The 7,778-nt window shown below is 44.3% G+C and overlaps 2 non-coding genes across 2 annotated transcripts; both read right to left on the bottom strand.

Moving 5' to 3' along the window:
- Positions 1-1,409: 1,409 nt before the first annotated feature.
- LOC138570781 (U6 spliceosomal RNA) lies at positions 1,410-1,514 on the bottom strand. Its single transcript, XR_011303810.1, has one exon. It is a non-coding gene; the product is annotated as a U6 spliceosomal RNA (small nuclear RNA).
- Positions 1,515-6,993: 5,479 nt separating this feature from the next.
- On the bottom strand, positions 6,994-7,098 carry LOC138570782 (U6 spliceosomal RNA). The gene has a single exon (XR_011303811.1). It is a non-coding gene; the product is annotated as a U6 spliceosomal RNA (small nuclear RNA).
- Between the last annotated feature and the right edge of the window lie 680 nt (positions 7,099-7,778).

The following is a 7,778-nucleotide window of genomic DNA, read 5'->3' on the forward strand; positions in this document are numbered from 1 at the left end:
CGTTGAGCAGCGCAAGTCGTTTGGTTAATGCCAGTGGTTAAATGTCACTTTCCCACAGCGCAGAATAAAATCACTTGTACAGGTCCCTTCTGCAAAAGCATTACCGCTGTAGAAAGCAGTGAAAAGGTGAGGCAGTGTGCAGTCACCCCGACCCTTCACGGCCCTGATCGGCCACGATCGGCCAAGGACCTCTCTATGAGAGCTGAGGGTGGAATTTTTCTGGACCTCGGTAACTTAGGGAGACATGGCTAAAGGGTTCCTCAATCAACGGCCCAGCCTTTGCTTTGTGGCCTGTCCGAATATTTCTGTTCTCCAAATTATGTGCCGCTGCTCGGGTGTCATTTGGTGGGATGGAATGACCTCCCAGGAATGATCCTGGCAGATGATTTGCATAGGCACACCCCTTCTCCCTCTCTCTTAGCCCTGCTTTCTGCACAGTAGCAAGTATCTGGGGAAAATATAGTGGTCGAGGTAGGGTAGCAGTAACTAGCAACTCTGAGAAAGTAAATCTGGGGAGCTTGGCGACTTGTGGGGAACAACTGCAGAGCTCAGGTACTTTGTGGCACACGGAGGAGGTCTGTGGGATTTCAGTAAATTAGAGACATGCAACCTGGTCGGGAGTGCTTCAGGTCACCTTTGTTGCATGTTCCAAGCAACTCAACAAAGCATCAACAGGCTGAGATACCAGCCACAGAGCCTCTTTCCACTTGATTAAAAGCCTAAAATCTTTTCCATGTAAAAACATAGCCCCCCCCGAATACCATATTTTCTTTGTTTTTTCTCTCTCTCTCTCTCTCTCTCTCTCTCTCTCTCTCTCCCTCCCTCCTTAACCTTCCCCCCTCCCGCCCGCTCTCTTTCTCCCCCCGCCCCCTCCCTCCCCCTCTCACAACCATTTATTTTAAGTTTTCATGCACTGTAGCACATTCTGACAACGGTATTTCACAATGGGACTCTTTGAAAGTTACAGAAATCAAAAAAGAAACCAACCAACTAAAAGCAGCCAAAGCCAGAGTACACTGCTCAGCCCCAATTAAAGATTAAGGCCTAGAAGCAAGTAAAGCTGTAGTTCAGAACAATGTTTGCAAATAGCACCTTAAAGCAGTTTACGCTGGAGTGCACAACAAGGTGGAAACTGATAATACCGAGTTTGGTAAAATGGGATAAAAAAACAAAAGAAGCGTGCCACTTCTAAAAGTACAAGTCAAGAAATTGAAGGAGAGGGGGCTGTTCATTCAGTCAATAGGACTCACAAGTAAAAGGCTCCTGAGGCATGAGTGTTGAATTTGGCGCAAAATGTATTGTGTTGTCGTGTAATATGTATGAACATACAATTTCAATCTTCATTAAAAAAACATGTATTAAAAAATAAAGACTTGCAAATTAAGAAAGTTTCTGTCCTGTCATGTGCCAAAAATAGTGAATGCTTTACGAATGTGCGTGTCATCCTTTAGAGCAGGGGACAATTTAATGTTCACATTATCATTCCAATATTAGTACATGTGTTGCTGAAGCAAGTGCAAAGGGAGAGTCAATCAAACCATTGATTAGGACATCTAGTCAAAGGTTTGCCATACCAAATGTCCTTATGTCAGAGGGTAGAAAGTCCAAACACCATTTAAATATCGGGTGGTATGAAATGAAGAGGGAAACAACAATGAATAAGCATTCTTTGCTGCTGTATTGATCTGGTCCTAAAGGGTTTGGTTTAATGCCAATTATATTTGAAGATATACAGATTCATGCTCCAGGGTGCTTGCAAAATGACACCCCTCCCCATCACAATGGCTGGGTGATGCAAGCCTGAGAGCATCACAATAGACCCATAGACATGAGAAAAACTCTGTACCACTGAGTGTATGTGGGCCCATGGCTGTATCAAGGACAAGGCAACAACAGGAGGTGGCTTAAGGCATCAGTGCCAGAAGCTGTCCGATTGAGCCCTGTAAGCAATAGATGTTGGACCATCCTTGAAGAGATTCTGAGGCTGATTTCAATGTTAACTTTACTGCTGATTTAAGGATTGCTGAACCTTCGACCCACGTCTAGTTTGCTCGGATAAGGCCTGGAAATCTTTTACAGCTTGTATTGGGGGGAGATGATGTGAGTTTATCAAGAGCAACGGGATATGAGGCATGTGTGCCACAAAAAGCAGGTCTAGGATTTTTTATAAGAAAGCCGCTTTAAGAAGAGAACTTTGGACAACCCTACTGAGAGCAAAAGTCTTACACAAAAGGTAAGGGGGTCAGTGGGTCAACGGATAGCACATTTGACTGTGAGTCCGTCTTTTGTAAGTCCAAATACTACCTGGTTCGACATTTTCCAGGCTTTTTGTTTCATTTCTTAACAGATCCATTCCTATGTACCTCTGTGCTTTCAACAGAGTTTTCATTGTAAGGGAGGGACATACAATATGCCTTAAACATTCCTGGGCAGGGAAGACTCTATGTAAAAGAAAGAGTAGCAGACAGTTTAATAAATCATCAGCAGGACCCTCTAGATCTTCCCCAAAAAACATAACATTATTTCTCTGCATGTATGTGTGTTGAACAGCGCAAGTAGTTTGACATTTATCCACTGACATTAACCACTTTCCCACAGCGCAGAACAAAATCACTTGTACTGGCCCCTTCTGCAAAAGCATTACCACTGTAGAAAGCAGTGAAAAGGTGAGGCAGTGTGCAGTCACCCCCGACCCTTTACTCCCCTGATCGGCCACGATCGGCCAAGGACCTCTCTATGAGAGCTGAGGGTGGAATTTTTCTGGACCTCGGTAACTTAGGGAGGCATGGCTAAAGGGATCCTCAATCAACGGCCCAACCTTTGCTTTGTGGCCTGTCCGTATATGTCTGTTCTCCAAATTACCTGCCGCTGCCCAGGTGTCAGCTGGTAAGATGGAATGACCTGCCAGGTAGGATCCTGGCAGATGATTTGCATAGGCAAACCCCCTCTCCCTCTTTATTAGCCCTGCTTACTCCACAGTAGCAAGTATCTGGGGAAAATATAGTGGTCGAGGTGGGGTAGCAGTCACTAGCAACTTTGAGAAAGTAAATCTGGGGTGCTTTGCGACTTGTGGGGAACTACAGAGCTCAGTGCCCAGAACTTTGTGGCACAGGGAGGAGGTCTGTGGGATTTCAGTAACTTGGAGACATGCAACCTGGTTGGGAGTGCTTCAGGTCTCCTTCCTTGCATGTTCCAAGCAACTCAACAAAGCATCAACAGGCTGAGATACCAGCCACAGAGCCATTTCCACTTGATTAAAAGCCTAAAATCTTTTCCATGTAAAAACATAGCCCCCCAACCCCCGAATACCATATTTTCTTTGTTTCCTCTCTCTCTGTCTCTCTCTCTCTCTCCCTTCCTCCTTCCCTCCCTCCTTCCTCCCTCCCGCCCGCTCTCTTTCTCCCCCCGCCCCCTCCCTCCCCCTCTCCCTCTCCCAACCATTTATTTTAAGTTTTCATGCACTGTAGCATATTCTGACAATGGTATTTCACAATGGGACTCTTTGAAGGTTACAGAAATCAAAAAAGAAATCAACCAACTAAAAGCAGCCAAATCCAGAGTACACTGCTCAGCCCCAATTAAAGATAAAGGCCTAGAAGCAAATAAAGCTGTAGTTCAGAGCGATGTTTGCAAATAGCACCTTAAAGCAGTTTACGCTGGCGTGCACAACAATGGGGAAAGTGATAATACTGAATTTGGTCGAATGGGAACCGTGCCACTTCTAAAAGTACAAGTCAAGAAATTGAAGGGGACGGGGCTGTTCATTCAGTCACTAGGACTCACAAGTAAAAGGCTCCTGAGGCATTAGTGTTGAATTTGGCGCAAAATGTATTGTGTTGTTGTTTAATATGTATGAATAATATTTCTGTTCTCCAAATTGCCTGCCGCTGCCCAGGCGTCAGCCCCTATGAACATACAATTTCAATCTTCATCAAAAAAGATGAATTAAAAAATAAAGACTTGCAAATTAACAAAGTTTCTGTCCCGTCATGTGCTAAAAATAGTGAATGCTTTACAAATGTACGTGTCATCCTTCAGAGCAGGGGCCAATTCAATGTTCCCATTATCATTCCAATATTAGTACATGTGTTGCTGAGCTACATAGGAATGGATCTGTTAAGAAATTAAACAAAAAGCCTGGAAAAATGTTGAAACAGGTAGGATTTGGACTAACAATAAACTGACTCACAGTCAGATGTGCTATCCCTTGACCCACTGACCCCCTTATCTTTTGTGTAATCCTTTTGCTCTCAGCAGGGCTGTCCATCCAAAGTTCCCTACTTAAAGGGGCTTTCTTATTAAAAGAAAATCCCAGAGCTGTTTTTTATGGCCCACATGCCTCATATCCCGTTGCTCTCGATAAACTCACATCATCTCCCACCAATGCAAGCTGTAAAAGATGTCAAGGGCATAGCCAAGGAAACTAGACGTGGGTCGAAGGTTGAGCAATCGTTAAATCAGCAGCAAAAATAACATTGAAATCAGCCTCAGAATCTCTTAAAGGATGGGTCAACATTGGTTGCTTTCAGGGCGCAATCGGGCAGCCTCTGGTGCTGGCGCCTTAAGGCAAGCGCAAAGGGAGAGCCAACCAAACCATTGATTAGGACCTCTGAACTTTCTGCCTGTGACATAAGGACATTTGATATGGCAAATCATTGACCAAACACCATTTATATGTTGGATGGTATGAAATTAAGAGGCAAACAGCAATACATCAGCATTCTTTTTCTGCCGTATTGATCCGGTCCTAAAGGGTTTGGTTTAATAGCAATTATATTTAAAGATAAACAGATTCATGCTGCAGGGTGCTTGCAAATTGACACACCCTCCCCATCACGAAGGCTGGGTGATGCAAGCGTGAGAGCATCACGGCAGACCCATAGACACGAGAAACACTCTATTCCTCTGAGTGCATGTGGGCCCATGGCTGGATCAAGGACAAGGCAAGAACAGGAGCTGGCTTAAGCTGTCAGCACCCAGGCTGCCCCATTGCGTGCTGCAAGCAACAGATGTTGGACCATCCTTTAAGAGATTCTGAGGCTGATTTCAATGTTAACTCTGCTGCTGATTTAAGGATTGCTTAACCTTCGACCCAAGTCTAGTTTGCTTGGCTAAGCCCTGAAAACCTTTTACAGCTTGTATTGGTGGGAGATGATGTGAATTTATAAAGAGCAACGGGATATGAGGCTTGTGTGCCACAAAATGCAGGTCTATGATCTTTTATATGAAAGCCACTTTGGAAAATCCTATTGAGAGCAAAAGGATTACACAAAAGGAAAGGGGGTCAGTGGGTGAAGAGATACAATTAACTGACTCACAGTCAGATGTGCTAAGTCCAAATCCTACCCGTTTCGACATTTTGTCCAGGTTTTTCGTTTCATTTCTTAACAGATCCATTCCTATGTACCTCTGTGCTTTTAAGAGAGTTTTCATTGTAAGGGAGGGATATACAGTATGCCTTAAACATTCCTGGGCAGGGAAGACTCTCTGTAAAAGCAAGAGTAGCGTACAGCTTCATAAATAATCAGCAGGACCCTCTAGACCTTCCCCAAAAAACATGAAATGATTTCTCTGCATGTATGTGCGTTGAGCAGCGCAAGTCGTTTGCTTAATGCCAGTGGTTAAATGTCACTTTCCCACAGCGCAGAATAAAATCACTTGTACAGGTCCCTTCTGCAAAAGCATTACCGCTGTAGAAAGCAGTGAAAAGGTGAGGCAGTGTGCAGTCACCCCGACCCTTCACGGCCCTGATCGGCCACGATCGGCCAAGGACCTCTCTATGAGAGCTGAGGGTGGAATTTTTCTGGACCTCGGTAACTTAGGGAGACATGGCTAAAGGGTTCCTCAATCAACGGCCCAGCCTTTGCTTTGTGGCCTGTCCGAATATTTCTGTTCTCCAAATTATGTGCCGCTGCTCGGGTGTCATTTGGTGGGATGGAATGACCTCCCAGGAATGATCCTGGCAGATGATTTGCATAGGCACACCCCTTCTCCCTCTCTCTTAGCCCTGCTTTCTGCACAGTAGCAAGTATCTGGGGAAAATATAGTGGTCGAGGTAGGGTAGCAGTAACTAGCAACTCTGAGAAAGTAAATCTGGGGAGCTTGGCGACTTGTGGGGAACAACTGCAGAGCTCAGGTACTTTGTGGCACACGGAGGAGGTCTGTGGGATTTCAGTAAATTAGAGACATGCAACCTGGTCGGGAGTGCTTCAGGTCACCTTTGTTGCATGTTCCAAGCAACTCAACAAAGCATCAACAGGCTGAGATACCAGCCACAGAGCCTCTTTCCACTTGATTAAAAGCCTAAAATCTTTTCCATGTAAAAACATAGCCCCCCCCGAATACCATATTTTCTTTGTTTTTTCTCTCTCTCTCTCTCTCTCTCTCTCTCTCTCTCTCTCCCTCCCTCCTTAACCTTCCCCCCTCCCGCCCGCTCTCTTTCTCCCCCCGCCCCCTCCCTCCCCCTCTCACAACCATTTATTTTAAGTTTTCATGCACTGTAGCACATTCTGACAACGGTATTTCACAATGGGACTCTTTGAAAGTTACAGAAATCAAAAAAGAAACCAACCAACTAAAAGCAGCCAAAGCCAGAGTACACTGCTCAGCCCCAATTAAAGATTAAGGCCTAGAAGCAAGTAAAGCTGTAGTTCAGAACAATGTTTGCAAATAGCACCTTAAAGCAGTTTACGCTGGAGTGCACAACAAGGTGGAAACTGATAATACCGAGTTTGGTAAAATGGGATAAAAAAACAAAAGAAGCGTGCCACTTCTAAAAGTACAAGTCAAGAAATTGAAGGAGAGGGGGCTGTTCATTCAGTCAATAGGACTCACAAGTAAAAGGCTCCTGAGGCATGAGTGTTGAATTTGGCGCAAAATGTATTGTGTTGTCGTGTAATATGTATGAACATACAATTTCAATCTTCATTAAAAAAACATGTATTAAAAAATAAAGACTTGCAAATTAAGAAAGTTTCTGTCCTGTCATGTGCCAAAAATAGTGAATGCTTTACGAATGTGCGTGTCATCCTTTAGAGCAGGGGACAATTTAATGTTCACATTATCATTCCAATATTAGTACATGTGTTGCTGAAGCAAGTGCAAAGGGAGAGTCAATCAAACCATTGATTAGGACATCTAGTCAAAGGTTTGCCATACCAAATGTCCTTATGTCAGAGGGTAGAAAGTCCAAACACCATTTAAATATCGGGTGGTATGAAATGAAGAGGGAAACAACAATGAATAAGCATTCTTTGCTGCTGTATTGATCTGGTCCTAAAGGGTTTGGTTTAATGCCAATTATATTTGAAGATATACAGATTCATGCTCCAGGGTGCTTGCAAAATGACACCCCTCCCCATCACAATGGCTGGGTGATGCAAGCCTGAGAGCATCACAATAGACCCATAGACATGAGAAAAACTCTGTACCACTGAGTGTATGTGGGCCCATGGCTGTATCAAGGACAAGGCAACAACAGGAGGTGGCTTAAGGCATCAGTGCCAGAAGCTGTCCGATTGAGCCCTGTAAGCAATAGATGTTGGACCATCCTTGAAGAGATTCTGAGGCTGATTTCAATGTTAACTTTACTGCTGATTTAAGGATTGCTGAACCTTCGACCCACGTCTAGTTTGCTCGGATAAGGCCTGGAAATCTTTTACAGCTTGTATTGGGGGGAGATGATGTGAGTTTATCAAGAGCAACGGGATATGAGGCATGTGTGCCACAAAAAGCAGGTCTAGGATTTTTTATAAGAAAGCCGCTTTAAGAAGAGAACT

The sequence above is a fragment of the Ambystoma mexicanum genome, chromosome 2q (genome assembly GCF_040938575.1).
Source record: "Ambystoma mexicanum isolate Mex_15411 chromosome 2q, UKY_AmexF1_1, whole genome shotgun sequence".
Taxonomy (NCBI): Eukaryota; Metazoa; Chordata; class Amphibia; order Caudata; family Ambystomatidae; genus Ambystoma; species Ambystoma mexicanum.